Source organism: Cebus imitator, unplaced genomic scaffold (genome assembly GCF_001604975.1).
Source record: "Cebus imitator isolate Cc_AM_T3 unplaced genomic scaffold, Cebus_imitator-1.0 Scaffold153, whole genome shotgun sequence".
NCBI lineage: Eukaryota > Metazoa > Chordata > Mammalia > Primates > Cebidae > Cebus > Cebus imitator.
In genome coordinates, this window is record NW_016107468.1 from 4,435,601 (window position 1) to 4,460,327 (window position 24,727).

General features: G+C 40.6%; 1 protein-coding gene and 1 pseudogene across 1 annotated transcript in view; both read left to right on the top strand.

The window, feature by feature from the left end:
• GALNT17 (polypeptide N-acetylgalactosaminyltransferase 17) overlaps nt 1–24,727 on the top strand; it is a 273,645-nt gene that overhangs the window by 186,740 nt on the left and 62,178 nt on the right. The gene's annotated exons all lie outside the window — the stretch shown is intronic.
• LOC108314439 lies at nt 10,608–15,352 on the top strand (annotated as a pseudogene).

Consider the following 24,727-nt stretch of genomic DNA (forward strand, 5'->3'; position numbering starts at 1 on the left):
GGATTATAGGCACGTGCCACCACGCCTAGCTAATTTTGTATTTTTACTAGAAACAGGGTTTCTCCATGTTGGTCAGGCTGGTCTCCACCCACCCCGTCCTCCCAAAGTGCTGGGATTACAGGCGTGACCCATGACTGAATCCACACTTCCAAAGGTGTATAGTAGAGGGATATTTTTGGAGATTTTTGATATCTATTGTAATATTTTCCTCCAGAAAATCTATCGTAATTCTACTCTTATTAGAATTTTACTAGACCCTTCCAATACTGGGTACTAGCATGTAAAAAATGCCAAACTGATAGGTTATTGTGTCAACTTGCACTTTTTTTGTATGAAATTCTTGCCTTTTGAAAAGCTTGGGGCTGAGTACAGTGACTCATATCTATAATCCTAGCACTTTGGGAAGATCACTAGAGCCCAGGAGTTGATCAGCCTGGGCAACATGGCAAAGCATTGTGTCTACAAAAACCATAAGTTAGCCAGGTGTGGTGGTGCTTTCCTATAGTCCCAGTTCCTCCGGAGGCTGAGGGTCAGCTGAGCCTAGGGGGTTGAGGCTGCAGTAAGCTACAATGGTGCCACTGCATTCCAGCCTGGGCAAGAGAGTGAGACACTGTCTAGAAACTATTTGTGTGCATTTTGGTTGGATCATGAGAGGTCTTTGTTCTGTGCTCTCAGATTTAAGAATTACTTATTTCCTGCTTATAGAATAGACAAAAGAGGCTGGACATAGTGTCAAGATGCTGGAGAGAAAACTCCTATGTTTTCTCTCCACCTTGGCTTCTCAAACCGATTCTCCATTTTCTATTAGATTTGTGTCGCCTCTCTTTTTCTATTTAGAGTGGTCCTTGCTTGAAGTAGATTATTTATTTGTCAAATGAATTTTTTTACAAATCAGTAAAGTGTCTCAGTTACTGAGAAAAATAGATTCAAGATAAAGAAAATTATCTTAAATGGATTTAAATTTGCAGCATTAGCTGAGAAACCTGTCAAGTGTCTCTCTCTACCAAATAAGCATATATTCATTTAGAACCACTAGAAACATACCTCACCCCTGCTGGAAGCTATTTCGTGTCCCTGGACTTTTGCTCTCCGAAACATCTGTCTGTTTTTATTTGCTGATGCTCTCTGATTAGCCTTTCTTATTCGGACATTGGCAAATAAACATGGCCCTGTTTTTTTGTACTTCTATGAGAATGAAAATGCCTCCAAAACGAGGTTACTAGAAATGAGCCGGTTGAACAAGTATTATCATGTGCCAGATGGTTTTCTCCACACTAGAGCTAGATCATTTGATGAAGCACAGTCCTTGCCTACTTACTTCTTGTCTGAGGGGAAGACAGATATACAAGCAGGTCAGTATAGCACAAGGTATGTGCTGGCTAGACACTCATGCAAGATGTGCAGGGCAGGTCTGAGAAAAATTTTTGTTTGAGATAATGCCTGAAGGATCATTAAGGGATAGAAAATTGAAGACTAGGGGGCCAGATGTGGTGGCTCGTGCCTGTAATCCCAGCACTTTGGGAGGCTGAAGCGGACAGATCACCTGAGGTCAGGAGTTTGAGACCAGCGTGGCCAATGTGGTGAAATTCTGTCTCTACTAAAAAATACAAAAACAGTAGCTGGGCATGGTGGCATGTGCCTGTGGTCCCAGCTACTTGGAAGGCTGAGACAGGAGAGTTGCTTGAAACTGGCAGGTGGAGGTTTGTAGTGAGCTGAGATCATGCCCCTGCACTCTAGCCTGGGTGACAGAGCGAGACTCTGTCTCAAAAAAGAAAAAAAAAAAAAGGAAAATTGAAATTAGGAGAGGGATAAGGGTGGACCAGGCAGGAGAACAGAAGAAGTGCACTTGGTTGAGGGGGGTGGGTATAAGGAACAGTAATGTGGCATACACAGGGAGGAACCCATACCCCGATATTGCTGTGTGGTATAGCATGATGGCTTGAACATACCATTTATATGTCAACCTTCCTGAAACCTTATTAAAATGATAGGAAAGGAATAGAGAGAAAAAAGCAAGTCAGGTGATGATCAGGGAAGAGACGTGTACAAAATTTTGGAAGATGGAAACAGGATGGGCTAATGGTAACTGACAGAGTAAGTGGGGTGAAGCTGAGACCCAACCTCCCACATGAGGTGGGTGGGGGTGGTGAGAGCAGAAGAATGCAGTGTAGCCAGGAGCCCCAGAGACTCAGGAATTGGAGGGAACAGGCATTTCTGATGGCTGGAGGGGGATTTGAGCAGAAGGGATGCAGTTAGCAGGTATGTCCCTAGATCCTTTCTTCAACTGTGCACAGCCAGCGACTGCCCTTTTTCATCTGGCGCAATATGGGAGGTTTACTCCCTGGAGAAGATGAACTGTGGTTCATAGAGGTGACCTTGGACAGAGGATATCAAGGCCGCATATGAAATGGAGTGACTTTCCAGCTCCATTACCCCTCTCTTACTCCTATAAGCAAGAGTTTGAAGAATCTACTTAGAGAAAATTATTCAGCCTAAGGAAAGGGCTGATAGATCTGACAGCTGGGGGTACCCCCAAAATGACTGGGTTCTGCTCGTTAACTATTAGTATAGCATGCCTGTTGTAAGGCTTCATCCTTTTATGTAAGGCAATCCTACTGTAAAATAAGAAAAGAAAGGCAGGATCACTTGACATCTCATCAGAGTCTTTGTTATAACAGATGTTAACAACAACAACAGAAAATGGTAAACAGAAACAACAAACTTTAAAACTATAATGAATGACTTAGGAGGTCATAGAATGTTTTGTTTTCTTATAAACCAAGAGTAAATAGATACATTAAGATACTAGTCATAAGGCCAGGTGTGGTGGCTCATGCCTATATTCCCAGCACTTTGAGAGGCCAAGGTGGGTGGATCCTTTGAGGTCAGGAGTTTGAGACCAGCCTGGCCAACATGGTGAAACTCTGTCTCTACTAAAAATACAAAAACATTGATGGGCATGGTGGCGCATGCCTGTAATCCCAGCTACTTGGGAGGCTGAGGCAGGAGAATCGCTTGAACTGGGGAGACAGAGGTTGCAGTGAGCTCAGATTGAGCCATTGTACTCCAGCCTGGGCAACAGAGTACCACTCTGCCTCAAAAAGAAAAAAAAAAATCACAAAATAAAAAACAAAATTTAAAAGTTAAAAGTTAGTTAGACCTGTAGTCCTAGCTACTCAGGAGGCTGTGGTAGGAGGATCACTTGAGCCTAGGAGTTAGAATCCAGCTTGGGCAACATAGCAAGACCCTATCTCTAATGAAACAAAAATTAAATAGAAATAAATAATTCAATAAAAAGTTGGAAGACAGCACTGAGAAATGTTTTAAAATACAGAAAAAAAAAGAAATGAAAAGTAGGAGAGGAAAGATCAAAAGAAATTAGATCAGTCCAGTAGGCTCAACATCCACTAATGAGAAAATCAGAACAGAGAGAAGAAAGTCATCAAACAAATGAGGCAAGAAAACTTCCCAGAACCGTAGGATGTGAGCTTTCAGATTAGAAGATCCACCCAGTTCTTACATAATTTATGAAAAGAAAAAAGCTAGACTCACATCAAGAAATGTAAATGTAAAATTTCAAAACAACTTGGATGAAGAAAAAGTCCTAAAAGCTTTCCGAGAGTAAATGCAGATGACATATAGTTGGCATTAGATTTCTCTGTAGAAGCATTAAAAACTAGAAGACAATGGAAGAATGCTTAAATAATTTTGAGAGAAAAAAATAATGTTCAATTTAGAATTCTTACAGTCATCTATAGAATACTTTGGGCCAAGAGCAAATGCAAAGTAAACCCATTGCATAAATAGGTTCTTAACAATTTTACCTTCTTGGAATCTGTTTTGAGGAAGCTGCTCAAGCACATGCTCCAGCAAAACAAAGGAGTGAAGTAAGGAAGATGTTGAAGAGATGCTCCAGGATAACATTCTAGGGTGACAGCCATGTAGCAGGCCAAGAGATCAATTATTCCCACATCTTTAGAGATAAACCTCCTAGAACCTCCTGTGGATGCAGGAGGATGCAGGGCTCCAGGAGGTATGTCTCTAAAGGAGGTGTGAAGGGACAAAAATGTGTGATTGTGTAGTGTTTTTGACTGCATTTTTTCTTCACTCCTCTTTCAAACAGTTTGGGACTGTTTACTGATTGTATTAGGCCATTGTGTTACTGTAAAGGAATACCTGAGACTGGATAATTTATAAATAAAAGAGGTTTAATTAGCTCACTTTTCTGCAGGCTGTCCAGGAAGCATGGTGCTTGGCATCTGCTTGGCTTCTGATGAGGTCTCAGGAAGCTTACAATCATGGCTAAAGCCAAAGGGTGAGCCAGCCTATCACATGGCAATAGGGGAAGCAAAAGAGAAAGAGAGTGGGAGATGCTACACACTTTAAACAACCAGATCTCATGTGAACTTACTCATTATCAAGAGGATGGCACTAAGCCATTTATGGGGATCCACCCCATGATCCAGATGCCTCCCATTAGGCCCTACCTCCCACACTGGGAATTACATTTCAACATGAGATTTGGTTGAGACACAGATCCCAACCATATTACTGATAGGCACAAAACAGCTTGTGAAAAAGCAAAGCAATAACTACAGAAAAAACAAAAGCTCTCCAATAAACAAACTGTACTTCCATATGCTCTGTAGCTCAGCTCTGAACAATATATTTTAGTCATATAAATATAAATATTGCATATTGATTTAAACACAAAGTATGGTATAATTATTGAAAGAAGGAGGAGGTGAAATGTGTATGTGAGGTGTGGGTAATGTAAGAAAACGAAATCTACATCTTCAATAAAAGGAAATCAATTGAAAATGTCTAAAATTACACATCAAGAAATAGTAACATAATCATTGTTATTTAGCAACATGGAGATTAAAGAAGTTGAAGGAGACCATATGTTTTAAGAAAATTTCAATTAAACAATAAATATAAACCAGTATGAAAAAAATGCAAAACTTGTGGGATGAAAATACAGTAGAAGAACAAGCTGGAGAACTAGCTTGAATGATGTGATCACATTTGTTTTTTAGATTATCCTGACCACTAAGTGTTGGGTAAATTTGAAGGTGAATTTTGAGATGAATTTGAGGGCTTGCCCATAGGCCATAAGCAGTAACCAAAGGGACAGTCGTAAATTCTGAGCTCCACAGCAAAAGTAACCAAATTAACCTCTCTTAATTGCAAATTAATCCCCGCCATCAAAGGGTTGCAAGGCCTTTGCCTGTAGAAGCAGCTCCTCTGCAGAGCAGTTTCCTTCCTCCAGAGAATCATCCCCCAATGAGTAGGATCCTTTTTGTTAAGCCCCAAACAGCTCTCACAAGTTTTCGAGAAGCTTTAAGTAGGCTAATTTCACTGCAATTTTAAACAGAACCTCAAGTTGCTTTAATTTTTGCTGTTTTATTGCTATATTACACTTGAGGAAATTGTTTTTCTTATAAATATGAATGAATGTTTAGGTAGCAGTGAGATTAACCATTTGTTTGTCACATTCCAGGCAAACGAATTCCAAAATGCTGTTTTCCATTTTATTTTTACTCCGTGATTTTTTTTTCTTCCACTGGACAGATATTTTAAACTTGTATGAACCCGAAACTGTCAGTCTTTCCATTTTCATTTCTTCCCTACTTTAAAGTGTAAAAAGATATTATTCTGCAGAATACTTATAAATATTCTATTCTGTTTTGTGTTGCTTTTCTATGACTCTTTTATATTTCATCCTTCCATCCTTCTAGCGTTTATTTTGGAATATGGTTTAAGTTTGTATCTTTCGTTTCAAAGATCTGTCCCTGTTTTTAGAAAACAGCTTTTTCAAAATAATCTTATAAATAACCATTCTCTTTCTCTTATTTAGAGGTGCTAAATATGTTACATTTTATGCTTTTTGTATATATGTAGGCTTATTTTCTCTGTGGTGTTCTTTTGTCTGTATTTATTTTTTCTTCTTTTTCTTTTCCTTTCTTGGTTATGTAGAAATCACTAAAAATGGTTGTTTAACTAAAGTCGCCAATCTGCCAGGCACTGGGCCAACAGTTTAGACAAGAGCAAGGCATCTTGGCCCCAGAGGACTTCAAAGAGAATAGGAGAGGCTAGTGGCTATTTATAGTCCTTTTGGTCACTTTTAGAGGGCCTTAGGAAGTAAGATAAAGGCATGAGCCATTCTGGGAAAGGCAGAAGGTGACCTTGATCTTATTGGCAAGCCGGAGTTTTCCCTCTAAAGAGGAGGCAGGACATTTGAGAGAGAGAACAGCAAGTGCAGTGATAAGTAGCTCAGTTTGTGAAAAAGCAAAGCAACTGTTAACTACAGGAAAAAAAACCCAAAAGCCCTTAAAGAAAGGAATTGCAATTCTGCATACTCTGTGGCTCAGGGGAAAGTTCTTGGATTTTGGGATTAGGGAAATGGAAAACTTTTGGCTAGAGAGTAGTTTCCAGAGTGAATTGTGTAAGAAAAATGTGGAGTAGAAGGAGAAAGCCAGGCTGGGAAGTGCCTCATGTTCCAACTCTGGGTGAGAACTTACATATTTTCAGTAGATGCCAATAAAGGATTAGAGGCAAGATGGTATTATTATTATTTCTTTCTTTCTTTCTTTCTTTTTTTTAACAATAATGATAACTGTGGCAGAAATGTGGAGGATGGAATGGAGAAATGGAGGCTGGTAACTGGATGGCTAAATACAAGTCATGGTTACCAGCATTTATTGAGTGCCAACACTGTGCTAGATATTGCCAAAGAGAGAAGAGGGGTGCTTTTAATAGTACAGTGAGCACTTTATTATTATGATGCTTTTATTTTTATTTTATTTGATTTTATTTTTGAGACAGAGTCTCTGTCTCCAGGCACCAGGCTGGAGTACAGTGGCACAATCTTGGCTCACTTATGCTACTTTTATATAGTTGCTTTTCTGTAACAAACTAAGGCCCAAGCAGGGATAAGATGAAAGAAATGGATTCAAGAAAATCCTAGAGAGAATTAGCAGAACGAGGCAAATAATCAGATATAGATGAAGTGGGTGTGTTAGCTTGGGAGTTGGAGTGGAAGTGATCTCATTATCCGGAAGAGAGAATCCTGCAGGGGTTCATGTTTTGTAAGGAAAGTAGCAGCTCTGCTTGTCCAGGGGTCCCCGTAGTTTTGGTTTTCTTGAGTAACCACAGGACATGAATCTGTCCTGCTTTATTCATGATTTGGCTGTGTGTTTGTAAGAAGATAACTCTTGGTGACACCAGAAGCTGGGCAAGGCTTTCTAAGCCCCCACTTTTTTTTTTTTCTGAGATATACCATTCTATATCACATTGTGGCATAGTAATTATCTGCTTTTCCAATTATCTCCTACTATGAGGGAGGGACCACAGAAATCTGTCTGTGCTTATTAAAGCCACTGCTGAGATCCCTGCACCGATTTTATGATATGCTTTCTCCTCTCAAACCATGTAGGTAATTTATGAGCAGTTTCTACAGCTGTTATCTTCAATTTCTCCTTTGGCCTTTTGCTTATAAATCCAGATGTCAGGTTTCTTTGGAATTCATTTTGCTTCACTCAGAAAGTCTCCTCTTTCCTTCATCACAGCAAATCCTAACCCATTTTATCCCAAACATGTCTGCTTTGGATGCGGATGGGATGATGCCCCAGTGAACCATCCTCATGTCATGCCCAGTGAACAAATGCATGCTGTGATCTGGAGGTCAGGAATCATGTCTGGGCTGACCGTGGATATCTGAGAAGCATCCAGCTCCTGTGGGTATTTTAGGTTGCGTCTGTGTGCATGTGACTCATATGAGTATGCGTGTCCTGGCCTTATAATGAATGAGTGGAGCGAATCTACTCATGGCTCAATATGCAACTCAAGTTTCCCTCCGCTGTGAAATGGACACATCTGATTATAAAAGGACGCATCTGATGGAGTCTTTTTTATATGAATCATTCCTCTAACAATAGGTACCCTGTGTCTCACAGATCGGTTTTTATATAGAGTGAAAGTGCCTTAAAAAGAGTCAAGAGTCCAGTGAGGTGTGGGGGCTCATGCCTGTAATCGCAACACTTTGGGAGGCTGAGGCAAGAAGATCTCTTGAGGTCAGGAGTTTGAGACCAGCCTGGGTGACACAGCAAGACCTGTCCCTACTAAAAATTAAAAAAAATAATAATAAGCTGGATATTGTAGCGTGTGCCTGTAATCCCAGCTACTGGAGAGGTTGAAGTGGGGGAATTGCTTGAGCCCAGGAGTCCAAGGATACAGTCAGCTATGATCGTGCCACTGCACTCCATCTTGGATAACAGAAATGTGTATGTACACATGAGTGTGAGTGCATATGTGTGTAAATATATTTATATATTATACTTACATATTATATATATTATCTTTTAAAGGGTCAAAAATTCTATGTTAAGCTTTCTTTTTCACAAACCCACGTGGGCACTCAGAGTAGCTTTCCAATGAATAATAATAATAAATAGCTGTATGCTTAGAAGTGTCCCTGAGTTACTAACCACAATAATTTTTCCCTTTTATTGACTACCTTTTATGTTTTTGTCACTGTACAGCATGTTTTATTGATATCATTTAAATTTAACTGCTCTCTGAAGTAACTGTTCCCATCCGTTATTTTATAAATGAGACAAGCTGGCTGTGGAGAGGTTAAGCAGCTTACCTGAGGTCACACAGCTAATAAGTGCCGGGACGTGGATTCAAACCCAGCTCTGCGTATGTCTTCAAAGTCTGTGGATGTCTCCACATCAAGTGCCTAACCCATGTCTGCAGAATGGAACCTTCAGTTCTATGCTGGGGTTGCCAGAAGGAAAAGAAATTCTGAGTCGAACAGAAAGTAGGCAGTCTATTGGGGGAGTCTGTGTGTCGGGGCGTGGGGGTGGGTATGTGCGTGAGTTTGCTTCTTTAGTTTTCTTCTCTTGATACTTTTTAACTCTTGCAAAGCTACCAAAATTCCAAAGGAGTTTTATGTTGAATTTGAGCAGCTGTTGCCTGTGATGGCGCTAGTATGTAGCATAATACAGTTGAAACCCTCTTTAAGGCATCCAGCATTAAAAAAAAATAAAACATGGAAGGAAACATTGTATAATTTTGGGGGGTTAGGAAAGATCTTACCATGGAGTTTATACTGAGGAGGAACTTTATTTGCTAAAGCTGGTCTTCACCCAGCAATGGGACAGAAGAGTGGAATATGGAAATTGGGTGCCATTTCCTCTAGTGTGTGAGGGTGATACGATTCCTGCAATATTTATGAGTGAATATTCCTCTCACTTTTGTGGATTCCCTAGATCTGAAGGAGATATCTGGGCCACGTAAAAACCTTCATGAGAAAGCTATACATAAAGGTTAAAAGCCTAGATTCAGAAATCGAAATTCCAATCTCAGCTTTGTCTCTTTCTAGCTGTGTGACCTTGGACAAGTTGCTTAACCTCTCTGTGCCTCAGTTTTCCCATAGGTAAAGTGGTTATGTAATCATATCTACTTTATAGTATTAGTGTGGGGACTAAATTTTTCACATGAAATGTATAGAAATGTATATCTATACATTTTATGCAATAATATACATTTCAGGTACAAGCCATCATACCTGGCCATACCCCTTATCTTTAAAACACTTTGAATTAAATGACAGAATCTTCGGGAAAATATCTACTGAAAAGTGTTATGATACCTTTAGCCTTGCACTAACATGAAAACCTTAAATCTAGGGCAATAGGCATTCCCTTGTTCCTAAGCCAACACAGAAATAGGTACTTTTATATACTTACAATACACTATGGCTTAGGCATTAGTCTAAGCCTTTCTCATGTAGTCATTAATATTTGATCAGCAAGTGTGAGTGTATTAGTCCATTCTCATGCTGCTAATAAAGACATACCCAAGACTGGGTAATTTATAAAGGAAAGAGGTTTAATTGACTCACAGATTAGCATGGCTGAGGATGCTTCAGGAAACTTACAATTATGGTGGAAGGGGAAGCAAACACATTATTCTCCACATGGCAGCAGGAAGGAGAAGTGACAAGCAAAAGGGGGAAAGTCCCCTTACAAAGCCATCAGATCTTGTGAGAACTCACCCACTATCATGAGAACAGCATGAGGGTAAACGCCTCCATGATTAAATTACCTCCCACTGGGTCTCCCCAGGGATACAGCCAAACCATATCAGCAAGCTTCAGTTATTTTTTAAGGAATCTTAATCATATATACTGTTATCCATTTTTTAAAGAGACAGGGCCTCCCTCTGTTGCCCAGGCTAGAGGTCATTGGTATGATCATAGCTCACTACTGTCTCAAACTACTGGCAAGTAATCCTCCTGCCTCAGCCTCCTGAGTAACTGGGACTACAGGTGCACACAATGGCCTAGCTTTTTAAATATTTCATAGAAATTGGATCTCCTTATGTTACCCAGGCTGATCTTGAACTCCTGACCTTAAGTGATCCTCTTGCCTTGTTCTGCCAAAAAGCTGGGGCTACAGGCACAAGCCACCACACCTGGCCATACCCCTTACCTTTAAAACACCCTGGGTTAAATGACAAGATCTTCAGGAAAATGTCTACTGAAAAGTGATATGATGTTTTTGGCCTTGCACTTACATAGAAAACTTAAATCTAGGGCAATGAGCATTTCCTTGTTCCCAAGTCAGCACAGAAATCGAGAGGGTCCAGCTGGAGACAGACGCGAGGGTGATGGTGAGAGCCTGGGGAGGGTATGTTCCTTCATAAGGCCCTTCCTGGGCCTGGATCAGAAGGGGCATCTGTGAATTCCCCACAGCCAACATACTGAGGAAGGCTCGCCCTCACTAAGGATGTTCTGAGGGCCCAGGAGATTTTGTGAAAGCTGGAGGGTTGGGATCAGCTACCTCCTGCCTCTGCTTCCTCCGTATTAGTCAGACCAGAAGAAAAAAAGGTATGTTTTTCCTCTTTCCACAAGTTGATTCTGTCCACATATTGAAGTAATTTTTTTCTTGAAAAGGACTGAATATTAAAAAATACATTTTATACCTGAAATTCTAGCACTTTGGGAGGCCGAGGTGGGCGGATCACTTGAGGTCAGGAGTTCAAGACCAGCCTGGCCAATATGTGAAAACCTGTCTCTACTAAAGATACAAAAATTAACTGGGCATGGTGGTGGGCGCCTGTAATCCCAGCTACTCAGGAGGCTGAGGCAGGAGAATCACTTGAACCTGGGAGAAGATGGCTATAGTGAGCCGAGATCATGCCACTGCACTGCAGCCTGGAACACAGTGAGATTCTGCCTGAAAAAAAAGAAAAGAAAAGAAAAGAAATGGATGCTCTTGAGGCAACTGTGTAAGAAAGAATTACCACTTCTTTTAGAGGCAATGCCAGCCCCAAAGGTTATAAATTGGCAAAGATAATTCAGTCTTTTCTTGGGACTTGAAAGTATTCTCACCTGAAATGCATTTAAAACAAAGTTGCAGTCAAGATTCCCCTGTTTCTTTCTAGAGAGCTTTCTGGACAAGTTTCAATTTCTTTCATGGAGAATTTGAAACCAGTGGATAGAACAGTGTTGACGGTTTCCTATTTAAGCATATGGATCTGTTCTGTCGCCTGTTTACAACCTCCAGGATCACTGAGTCCCAAGTTCACATTCCCCAGATGTAGATGCCACTATGGGACATGGAATTCTCAACTTAGTGGTTTGAATCAAACCAATATTGAGATTTACAGTAGTGGCTGTTCTTGCTTCTGTTGGCCTTTGATAGTTTAATTGAGGATTGTAGAAAGATGAGAAGTACAGGAGGGACTAGCATATCTCATCTAGTATTTAGAAATCCTCACATTGTTACTGGGGACTTGAGAGTTGGTACTTAAAACCTTTGTGTTTCTAGGGGATTATCCTGTCTGCTTAGTCCATTGCCTCCTCACTCCAGCAGTGCAGAGTTAAAACCAACCCGTCCCATACTTGCCTCAAGGCATCTACATGGGCACACATGCACACCCGCACCCTACAAGAAAGCCCAAGCTAGTTTATACAAGCTCACTTTAGGCAGCTTGCCAAATTCCACTCCGATTCGATTCGTTCAGTGGACAGATAGTTATGTGAAATACTTGCAGTACAGCAAACATTTGTTTCTCAGCCCTGAGAATAATCAATAGAGCAAATGCCTTTGCAATCACAACGCCTGTTTATGTGTGGAGTTCTTCCTTATTCTTGGTTTGTGAGTACAGTAAACATTCTCCAAGTGGCAGCAGGAGAGAACCACGGTGCTTTCGTAATAAGGTGAGATTTACAGCCTTGTAAGAGCTGGGGGGTATAAATCAGGCTTCTGGTGGAATGGGTGGAATGGACTAAATTCAGGTATTAATGGGAGAGCCACGTGTGCACTGCAGAGGGAGACAGCCTCATCAGTATTACAGATGGCATGTCCCTTTAGTTAATTTAGAAGAAATTCTGATCAGCCAACAGAGCTTTGAGGATGGATGCAGGGAAAAGAAGACTGTGGCATATGGAGAGAACATATTTGTTCTTGGAAAATCAGTAGAAAATGTTTAATGTCATCATAACCTCATTTGCATAAAAATAGTCACATGCGGTAAACCAAATGAAAGCAAAGGAAGACGTGATGGAACCAATGCTGTTCGGAGTTTCTTTTCATTACGAATAACATAAATAATTCAATTGAATAAATAAATATGAAATTGCTTTAAGTAGATGTAGTGCAAGTGATTATTCCTGGAAAATTCCTTTAATTGTGCGTGCCCTGATGATGAAGCAATGTGATTATGTCTCCGTGGGCAGCACTTTGCTGGACACTTGACCCTTGGCAATAATATTGAGCTCTCTGTAGCTCTCAAGTGTTTCATGAACACAAATGAAGCTTTTAGTTTCACAGTCTTATTCATAAACATGACCTTGAAGTAGTTTAAATAGACTTATCCTGATTGTGATGAATGCAGCCCCACTTTGCACATGGTTGTACTTAGGCAATATTTGATCATCAGAAGTTTGACGAGTCTGGGACTGTGCAGTGCTAGATACATAATTCTAAATAAATATTTGGAACCCTGGAGGCAGAATTTGAGCTGTTGTTTCTGCATCACAAAGTCTGGTCAGGGGAATTCTTGTGTAAGGATGAATTGTGGCATGGATAAAATGATGGAACTTATTTATTAGTTAAAGTGAAAAAAAAAAAAGAAAACTGGAATTTATTTATGATTTCAACAGATGTTTTCTAGGGCTTTGTAGAAAGCCATGGACAGGTACTATGGGAGCTATAACAGATGTATATGACACAGTCCTTGTACTTATTTGATTTTATTTATTTACTCAGTAAATACTCTTCAGTCAGCTCCCACACACCAGGCACTATGTTGGAGTTTGAGATTATAAGGGGAGACAGATGATAAACTGGGAAAAATAAACACAAGATAATGATAGATTGCGATAAATGCTTTGATGTAAATAAACAGGTGGTAACTTACATCTGACCCTTCCTATCTCTGGGTTCTAGCTCTGCAGATTCAACTAACTGAGGATTGAAAATATTAGAAAAAAATAAAAAATAGCAATACAACCATAAAAAATACAAATAAAAACCACTGCAGTATAACAACTATTTACAGGGCATTTGCATTGTATTTCATATTATAAGTAATGTAGAGATTATTTAAAGTATTCAGGAGATGTGAGTAGGTTATGTGCAAATGCTATGCCACTTTATACAAGGGCTTGAGCATCCTGGGATTTTGGTATCCATGAGGGGTTCTGGAACCAATCCCCCTTAGATACTGGGGGACAGCTATAGAGAGGAACTGGAAACGAAGGTGTGCTTTAGAGAAGGTGAATTGAAGAGGCAGAGGTGATGAGGATGAGATGGCAGATCAAAACTCTGGCAGCAGCTGAGTGCAGTGGTTCACGCCTGTAATCCCAGCACTTTGGGATGCCAAGGCTGGTAGATCAGTTGAGGCCAGGAGTTCGAGAGCAGCCTGGCCAACATGACAAAACCTCATCTCTGCTAAAAATACAAAAATTTGCTGGGCATGATGGTGCTGTAGTCCCACCTACTCGGAAAGCTGAGGCACAAGAATTGCTTAAACCCGGGAGGCAGAGGATGCAGTGAGCCAAGATCAAGCCAGTGCATTGAAGCCTGGGCGACAAGAGTGAAACTCCGTCTCATAAATAAATAAATAAATAAAACCTCTAGCAGAAAATCTCTGTGGACAGAAAGAACAGTGCTTAGAAAGCCCCGAGTTTGGATTGGGCTTGATTTAGGAACTGGTAGTAGATACTGGCCAATTGTTTGTGGGTGATGGAAGTCAGATCATGGGAGTCAGATCATATGGGATTGTGGACAATGAATCTGGGATTTATTCCAATGGGAACAAAAGTGATATACTGGGTTGATAGTGTACCCCCAAATTCAAGTCCAACCGGAACCTCAGGTCGCCTTATATGGATAACAGGGTCTTTGCAGATGTAATTAGTTAAAGTGAGGCATACCGGATTAGGTGTACCCTAAATCTCCAAGATGGTTAGTATCTTATAAGAATAGGAGAAATGAATTTCCACACTCACCGGAAGATGGAGGTCCTCTTTCCTTGCCTAATGCAGCCATGCTTATGGTCCCAAGAAGCATCTGAAGTGGGTGACAGCTCCAAAGCATTGGATGCTGGATAAATTGAACGGCGTGTTTGCTCTTTGTCCATCCACTGGTCCTCACAAGTTAAGAGAGTGTCTCCCCCTCATCACTTTCCTAAGAAACAGACTTAAGTATGCCCTGACAGGAGATGAAGTAAAGATTTGCATGCAGCGGTTCATTAAGATCGATGGCAAGGTCCGAACTGATATAACCTACCCTGCTGGTTTCATGGATGTCATCAGCATTGACAAGACGGGAGAGAATTTCCGTCTGATCTGTGACACCAAGGGTCGCTTTGCTGTACATCGTATTACACCTGAGGAGGCCAAGTACAAAGTGTGCAAAGTACGAAAAATCTTTGTGGGCATAAAAGGAATCCCTCATCTGGTGACTCATGATTCTCGCATCATCCGCTACCCTGATCCCCTCATCAAGATGAATGATACCATTCAGATCGATTTGGAGACTGGAAGATCACTGATTTCATCAAGTTTGACACTGGTAACCTGTGTATGGTGACTGGGGGTGCTAACCTGGGAAGAATTGGTGTGATTACCAACAGAGAGAGGCACCCTGGATCTTTCTATGTGGTTCACGTGAAAGATGCCAATGGCAACAGCTTTGCCACTCGACTTTCCAATATTTTTGTTATTGGCAAGGGCAACAAACCATGGATTTCTCTTCCCTGAGGAAAGGGTTTCCGCCTTACCATTGCTAAAGAGAGAGACAGAAGACTGGCAGCCAAACAGAGCAGTGGGTGAAATGGTCCCTGGGTGTTGTTAGATCTTTATGCATAATTAAAAATCATGTGGCATGATTGAAAAAAAAAAAAGAATAGGAGAAACACAGAGACTAAGACAGACACAGAGGAACGGAGGCCAGGTGAAGACAGGCAGAGATTGAAGTGGGGCACCCACAAGCCAAGGACTTCTGGGAATTGCCAGCAATCTCTAAAAACTATTTTTTATTGTTGTATTGCTATTTTTTATTTTCATTTTTTTTCTAGTATTTTCAAGGCAAGGAAGGATTCTACTCTAGAGCCTTCAGAGGGTGCATGCCCTTGATAACCCCTTCATTTGGGACTTCTAACCTCCAGAACCATTAGAGAATCAATTTCTCTTGTTGTAGTACCCCCATTTTGTGGTACTTTGCTACGGCAGCCTAGGGAACAGATATTAAAGGTCATGGTAGCCACTGGGGATTTGATATAGCAAAGTGTCCTGATCTGGTGTATGTTTTTAGAAGGTCATTCTGAACAGTGTTTGAGAATGGATTGCAGAGAGCAGGAGAGATGCAAGGAGTCCAATTTGGAGGATAGTGCCAGTAGGAGATGGTAGTGATTTTACCTAAGGTGTGCATAGTGATATGGTTTGGGCCTGTCCCCACCCAAATCTCATCTTGAATTGTAGCTCCCATAATTCCCATGTGTTGTGGGAGGGACCAGGTAGGAGGTAATTGAATCATGGTGGCGGTTTCCCCCATGCTCTTCTCATGGTAGTGATTAAGTCTCATGAGAGCTGATCATTTTATAAGGGGAAACCCCTTTCACTTGGCTCTCTGACTCTCTCTTGCCGCTGCCATATAAGAAGTGCCTTTCACCTTCTACCGTCACTGTGTGGCCTCCCCACTCACATGGGACTGTGAGTCCATTAAACCTCTTTTACTTTATTCATTACCTAGTGTCAGGTATGTCTTTATCAGCAGCATGAAAATGAACTAATACACATAGTGAGATAGGGAGAAATAGAGATTTATGGTGGAGGTCATCAAGGGAGACTACTAGGTTTTAGGTTGAAACATATGGGTGCATGGTAGTACCATTTATTGAAATGAGGAGACGGAAAAACAGATTTGGGGGGCTATTTAAGAATTCGACTTGGGATTTGTTAAGTTTGATTTGACTTTTAGTCATATAATTGGAGATATCAAATAGATGTTTGAACAATTTATGAATCTGGAGCTCAGAAGAGAGGTAGGGGGTGGGAGATAGACCTTTGAAGGCATCAATGTAGAGGTGAACATCAAAGCTGAGATCACTAAGGAGAGAGAGCTGGAGATGTGGCAACAGCCCTGGAGTGATTGCTGTGGCACTCCAAAATTTAGAGGGTGGATAGAGGAGAGAAATTCAGCAAAGGATGTGGAGAAGGAACAACTATTGAAGCAGGAAGAAATCCAGGAAAATGTAGTGATGTGGAAACCAGAAAAGGAGCATCCTAGAAGGAAGCAGTGGCTACTGGTGATGAGGGATACTGAGATGACAGAATTGTTCAGCAGATTTGGCAACGTGAGGTTCGTTGATGGCCTCAACAAGTATGTTCAACCCTGATTGGGGTTGATTAAGGAGTGAATGGGAAGGAAGAAATGAGAGAGCAAAATGACTACTCTGATGAATTTTACAGTGAAAAGGAGAAGAGGCATGAGTTGTAGCTGAGGGCTCTGGGGGTGGGGGTCAAAGGAGGTGATTATTATTATTATTATTATTCCTTGTAAAATTTCCATTTTGTCATAATATAGGAGTTACAGAGAAGTTGCAAGAATACTACTATATTATCTTTATCCATTTCTTTAAATGTTAACATTTTGCAATATTATATATCTCCACATGTAAATCTATTCTTTTTTCGTAATCTTTGTGTGTGAGTTGCAGACATGATGCCCCTTTGTCTCTGAATACTTCAGCGTGAGCAACCCAAGAACAAGGGCGTTCTCTTACATAACCACAGGACAATATGATAGTATTACTATCCACATTTCACCAGTTGTCTCAATAAGGTCCTTTACAGAAAAAAGAAAGTCCTAGATCATGTATTGCATTCATTTATCATGATGTTTCATTTTCAAACAATCCTTTAGTCTTTCTGTGTCTTTCATGACATTGACATTTTTGAAGACTACAATTCAGTTATTTTGTAAAATACCTCTTAAGTTGTATTTGTCCAATATTTCATCAGAATTAGATTCAGGATGTGCTTTTGTGGCAGGAATACTACAAAAATGATGTTGCATCTTGGTGCATCTTATCAGAACACACCTGAGGAAAAGGAACAGCTAATGAGGAAGGAAGAAATTCAGGAGAATGTAGTGACATGGAAGCCACTCATTACTTTTCTCATTACTGGTGGTGATAGTGTTGATTACTGGGTTAAATGTGGTGTATTAATTTGTTCTGGCATTGCTATAAAGAAATACCTCAGGCTGAGTAATTTATAAGTAAAAGAGGTTTAATTGGTTCATGGTTCCACAGGCTATATAGGAGGCATGATGCTGGCATCTGCTGGGTTTCTGGGGAGACCTCAGGAAACTTAGAATCAGGGTGGAAGATGAAGGGGAAACAAGGTTTCTCACGTGATGGGAGCAGGATCAAGAGAGAGAGAAGGAGGTGCTACACACTTTTAAACAACCAGACCTTATGAGAACTCACTCACAGTACCATGGAGGATGGTGTTAAACCATAAGAAACTGCCCCCATGATCTAATCACCTCCTTTCCTGTCTTTGACAGGACTGCCTCTAATGTTTCTCATTAGGTAAGATGCTCTCTCTATGGCTATGGTATAGTTTATTGTGTTAATAAAGTATCTGTTAGTTTTAATGATCTTGAGGGTTTTTTTTTATTAGGATGAGTATTGCATTTTTCAAACCGATTTCAGTTTTTTCAGTAACTATACAGAAAGTCACAGATTTCTTTCTTCCTATGTCTATAAATATTTTGCGTTATATTAATGGATTTCTTAATATTAAACCAAATTTATATTCCTGGAATAAATTCCACTAGGCTATGGTGTATTATTTTCTTAATGTGATGTTGGATACTGTTCACTAATATTTTATTTACAACTCTGCTTCCCTTAAGGAGTTTAGTTATTAATACGTTATAAAAGGAATTAGGTTTTCAATCCTCTGGAATAATTTATGGAGCATTATGACTATCTGGTTTTTAAGTGTTTGGTAGAAGTCACCTGTGAAACCATCTGGGCCTCATGTTTTATATGGGGGTAGTTTCTTGATGGGTTTTGCATTTTTTTCCTGAGGAAACAGATCTGTTTAAGGTTTCTGTCTCTAATGCTGTCAACCTTGGCAAATTGCCTTTCCCTAGGAAATTATCCATTACATCTAGACTTTCAAATTCATTAGCATAGGAATCTGCAAATGAGTTTTTATTTTTAACAGTTAATTTGTTTCGGTGAATATTTCCCCCTTTGGTCTCTTATTTGTATATCTTGCTTTCTCTTTTTTCTCTTAAGTTAGCTAAAGGTGATCTATTTTGTTAATTATGTTTTAAAAACCAGAATTTTGATTATTCAAGATCTTGTATTTTTCTCTCCTCTAACTTATTGAGTTCTGCTTTTTATATTTATTATTGCTTTCTTTTTATTTTCTTTTGATTTATTTTGTAATTCTTTTTTCTTTCTGAAAGACATTCTAAATTGGAAATGTAATTCAGGTATTTTTATTGCAAAAAGGTTTTAAGGCTTTGAATGTTTTTCTTCTTACTGCTTAAAAGCTTCCCACTGATTCTGATATGTGGTGTTTTCATTATCATTATATTTTAGAAATGCTTTAACTTTGCCACTCAAGATTGGTTTAGTAGGCTTTTAAAATTTGCAGATGGATAACTTTTTAAAAATGTTATTAATAATTTTAAATTTTGTTGCATAGTGATCAGAGTGTTGTTTGTCATATCTTTTTTTTTTTTTTTTTTTTGACAGAGTCTCACTCTGTTTCCCAGGCTGGAGTGCAATGGCATGATCTTGGCCCTGCACCTCTGCCTCCCAGGTTCAAGCAATTCTCATGCATCAGCCGTCCAAGTAGCTGGGATTACAGGCGTCCACCACCACACCCGGCTAACTTTTGTATTTTTGATAGAGACGGGGTTTCTCCATGTTGGCCAGTCTGGTCTCGAAATCCTGACCTCAGGTGATTCACTCGCCTCAGCCTCCCAAAGTCCTGGGATTGCAGGGGTGAGCCATTTTATAGCTCTTCCCCTGAGGTTGAGAAGATGTGTTGCCCATTTTCTGAGAGCAGTGTGTATTCCTATCACATGAGGCATTTTGATTTTCTGCTTTTATTTTCTTCTTGATATAGTTACTTAGTATATACGGAGTCTGCTTCCTTTTATTTTTTTTGAGACATATTCTTCCTCTGTCACCCAGGTTGGAGTGCAGTGGCGCCATCTCAGCTTACTGCTGAGATCTGCAACATCTGCCTCCCAGGTTCAAGCAATTCTCCTGCCTCACCCTCCTGAGCAATTGGAATTACATGTGCCCACCACCGCTCCTGGCTAATTTTTGTATTTTTAGTAGAGACGGGCTTTCACCATGTTGGCTAGACTGGTCTCGAACTCCTGACCTCAGGTGATCCACCCACCTCAGCCTCCCAAAGAGATGAGATTATAGGCGTGCGCCACCACGCCCAGATGATTATCATTTTTCATGATAATCCAATCCTGGGTTGATTTCCATTTATATCGCTGAAACCATATAAGGTTTCAGTCAGATAAAATGTGATCTCTACCATCTCCCCACTTAGTTTCTAGTGCAGAGATAATAGATTGAAGGCTTACATGGATGTGAATACTTACCTACATCAGTGTAGATAACTACATTGAAATCCCTTGTGGCTCTTACTGAAGTACAAATTCCTAGGTTCTACCTTATATAGACTGAATTAAAATCTCTAGGAGTGGGGCTGAGTAATTTGTATTTCAGTTGACACCCGTCCCCACCCCTAGTGTTTCTTATGCCCATGAAGGTTTGAGAGTGACTGGTATGAATAGTAAAAACTGTTAAAGCAAATATAAGAATGACCACTGTTGGCCACAGCACTGCAGACCAGGAATTCTGGGAACTTTGGGTAACTCCTGTAATATTTATGAGCCTCCAGGATGTCATTCAGTTATTTATTTAATCAATAAGAGCTTATTGATATCAATAAGTAGCTAGTCAATAACTTTTATCAGGATTATTTGTTTCTTGACATGGTGGCTACCAGAAAGGAGTTTTCCTTTTTTTTTTAAGGATGCAGTCTCGCTGTATCACCCAGGCTGGAGTGCAGTGGTGCCATCCTGGCTCACAGAAACCTCTGCCTCACGGGTTCAAGTGATTCTCATGCCTCTGCCTCCCAAGTAGCTGGAATTACAGGCACATGCTGCCGCACCCAGCTAATTTTTGTATTTTTTTTAGTAGAGACAGGGTTTTGCCATGTTGGCCAGGCTGGTCTCTAACTCTTAGCCTCAAGTGATCTGCCCACTTCGGCCTCCCAAAGTGCTATGATTACAGGTATGAGCCACCATGCTTGCTGGCTACCAGAAAGTTTTAAAAACATGTGTATCTGTAATTTACATCTTCTTATTAGGAGAGAAGAATAGTGGCAATGTGATACCTGAGATTTCAAAGCATTTCTTGTATCTGTAATTGTATACGGATCAGGCCAATTTGTCATGGCTTGTATATCTGCTGTAATTAAAGTGATGACTGAAGTTCCACATCCATATTCCCCTGAACTTGGAAAATGACTTTTTCATCACAAACTGGTTCTTCCTTCTGGGTTTCTTGCTTCAGTGACTCATCTGAACTGGAAATCACATGTTTTCCTTTTGTATAGTAGTTTTGATAGTGGAGATCACATCTTATCTGAGTTGGTAGTCATAATTTATATCTGGTTGATCAATTGAATGAATTTTTAAACAAATGAGTTCACTAAAAGTCCTTATAAAACAGCTAAGATACCAAATTGTGTTCAGTAAGTTTACTTTAGTACTGTGGAATTCTCATCATATTTGGTTGAATCATGTGAAATTGCTTTATTTGGCCAGAAATAGCAATTTCATACGGTGCAATCTAATACTTCAGTTCTTTGAAACTTGGCCCTGTGTGGTTTAGCTAGTGCCTCCCCAATAAGTAGAATGGTCAGGTAACCGTGCTATGCCTCCCTCTTCATTATAGATAAATTATTTATTTAGCTGCAACTTGTCAGATTTTTAAGAAAGTTTTTCTTAGACATCAGGGCTAAATGAATATTTCACACTTGACTGAAAACCTTACATGGTCTTAGCAATATAAATGGAAATCAACCCGGGATTGGATTATCATTTTTAAAAACCACAGGCTGGGCGTGGTGCTCACACCTGTAATGCCAGCACTTTGGGAGGCTGAGGCAGGCAGATCACTTGAGGCCAGAAGTTCGAGTACAGCCTGACCAACATGGTAAAATGTGTCTCTACTAAATATACAAGAAAATTAGCTGGGTGTGTTGGTTCATGCCTGTAATCTCAGCTACTCAAGAGGCCTAGGTGGGAGAATCACTTGAACCTCGGGAGGCAGAAGTGGCAGTGAGCCGAGATCCTGCCACTGCACTCCATCCTGGGTGACAGAGTGAAACTCTGTCTCAAAAAAATAATAATAATAATAAATAAAAATTAAAAAAAAATAAGAAACCACCATCAACAACATCTGAGTCTTGCATCTTAGCTGTGATCTGGTTGCCTACAGGTTTTATCAGGGTGCCTCTCATGGCAAGTTTTAGCTCCTGAAACCCACTGACACCATTTCTGTTATCTGAGACCACCTTGAAGATTTCTTCCCTTTTGATATTCCTCTGTTCTTTGTCACTAATTCTTGGGAAGTAACCTTCAATTCAGCTCAACAAATACCTATTGCATATTTACTATGTAGTAGACATGGAGGTCAGAGCTTAAGGAATGTGAAAATGCACAAGGCATGCCCCCGACTACAAGGAGTTTTCATCTAGTAGGAGAAGCGGGTGTGCCTGGCTGTAATACTTGCAGAATCAAATAGCTGTGATGTTGTGTTCCCATTGAGTTTTATTTCTATGGCATAGATTGAATGTCTTCAGCTTCAGGTTGCAAATCTGGGTGACTGCAGCACAATATATGTTATAAATAGCATTGCGTCTTGACTGCAAATGAAACTTGGAAAGAGAGAGAGAGAGGGAGGACAGGCAGGAAGATAAAAGGTTGAGCACAATTTGTCTGGGCATTTGTTTATGTGATTGAACTACGGCAGGGGCTTGGTGCTCTTCATACCTGGAAGAGGCAGATTCTTTTCCTGTATGATATTTTTATTTATTTTTATTTTTTGAGATGGAGTCCCTCTCTGTCACCTAGGCTGGAGTACAATGACGTGATCTCAGCCCACTGCAACCTCTGCCTCCAGGGTTCAAGCAATTCTCCTGCCTCAGCCTCCCGAGTAGCTGGGATTACAGGTGTCTATCATCACCATTGGCTAATTTTTTGTATTTTTAGTAGAGATGGGATTTCACCGTGTTGGCCAGGCTGGTCTCGAACTCCTGACCTCAGGTGATCCACCTGCCTTGGCCTCCCAAAGTGCAGGAATTATAGGCTTGAGCCACTGCGCCCGGCTTTGTATGAGATTTTGTCTTTGTGACTAAATCACTTCTTTGTGTACAAACTTAGATTCTGCCCCTGAGCATGTGTGTTCATGCTTAACTGATTCAACGTCTACATTTCCCCAACATATTACACCAAATGTACTTAACAGCAATTAGAATGTTTGCCGCCTGCTGTGTGCAGATCTCCCCAGAAAACAAAACTCTCCTAAATGGCAGTTAAGTAATTCTGAAGATTAAAGCTGGTGATTTGCAGAGTGCTTGGTTCACTGGCTTCCTGCAAATATCAAGATTAACAAAGAAATTCATTGATCCCATTTTGCTTCCCTGATGCCTGTGCGTGGGCCTGAGGGAATGCATCCCACGTGGCTGTGTGATTCAGATGAAGACTTGCTGTTGCGTTTTTTCACGGCCAATATGCTGATTTAGTGGCATTTTTCTCGGCAAAAGTTCCCCAAGAAAACAAATCTGTTTGTGTATATTTTTACAGGAAATGCTCCACCTATTTTGCCCCATTGAGTCATGAAGGAAACATGGCTGATTTGCTACTGTTCAAGGGGCTTCTCAGGTCTTGATTCAAAAACCGTACACTGGTTGTTTGATGTTGGATAAATCTCAGCCACGCTGAACACCGTTTCTCCCAACTCTGAATACAGGGCCCCTGAACAAGTGGCCTTCCATGACTTCTTCCATTTCTTTTTTGAGACAGAGTCTGTCACCCAGGCTGGAGTGCTGTGGCCCGATCTCAGCTCACTGCAACCTCCACCTCCCAGGTTCGAGCAATTCTCCTGCCTCAGCCTCCCAAATAGCTGGGACTACAGACACGCACCACCATGCCTGGCTAATTTTTGTATTTTTAGTAGAGGCGGGGTTTTACCATGTTGACCAGGCTAATCTTGAACTCCTGACCTCAAATAATCCACTCGCCTTGGCCTTCCAAAGTGCCGGGGTTACAGGCGTGAGCTACTGTGCCTGGCCAGAGAAAGCAGCCCTTTCTAATGTGTTAATTTACACAATAACCAATGTTGTTGGAGTGTAGATGATATGCCCTGAATTATACCAGGCACTGGAAAATACAGTGACGATTGAGAAGCAAAGTCCTTACTCTCAGAGCAGAGCAATCTTTTGCAAACACATGTATCTCCTGGTCACTGTAAAGAGACCAGCAGCCAATGCCAGCCGCCAATTTGGTTGCGTTCTCTGGACAGCTCCATCACCCCACTTCCCTTTCATTGAGACCCTGTTGTGCCCCTGATGATCTCCCCAACTTGGAATTTTCCTCCATTCTCTGATTTCCTTATTCTCCGACTTCAAAACCAGCTATCTTTATTTCCTTCCAGCAGTTAAGTAACTTTCCCATAGCTAATATTAAAAGGAAAACCCTAGACAAATAGACAAATTCAATGAAACAGAGTTTAATCGAGCAAAGAAGGATTGGTGAATTGGGCAGCTGTATGGTGGAAAAAGATTTAAAGGCAGCAAAAGGAGAGTGTTGGATGGAAAACAGAAGTGAGGGACAGAAGCAGCTCTTGGTTACAGCTCAGTGTTTGCCTTATTGGAAAAGGGTTTCAATAGTTGGCCACCTTTGACTGGCCAAACTTAGTGATTGGCACAAGAATAGGTGACAGTTTGTTTCCACGTCCAGTTATGTTACTCTTCACTATTTATGGAGAAACTCTGAGGTTTAACTTAAAATATGCAAGGAGGCAGCTAGGACTTTACACACACACACACACACACACACACACACACACACACACACACGTATAT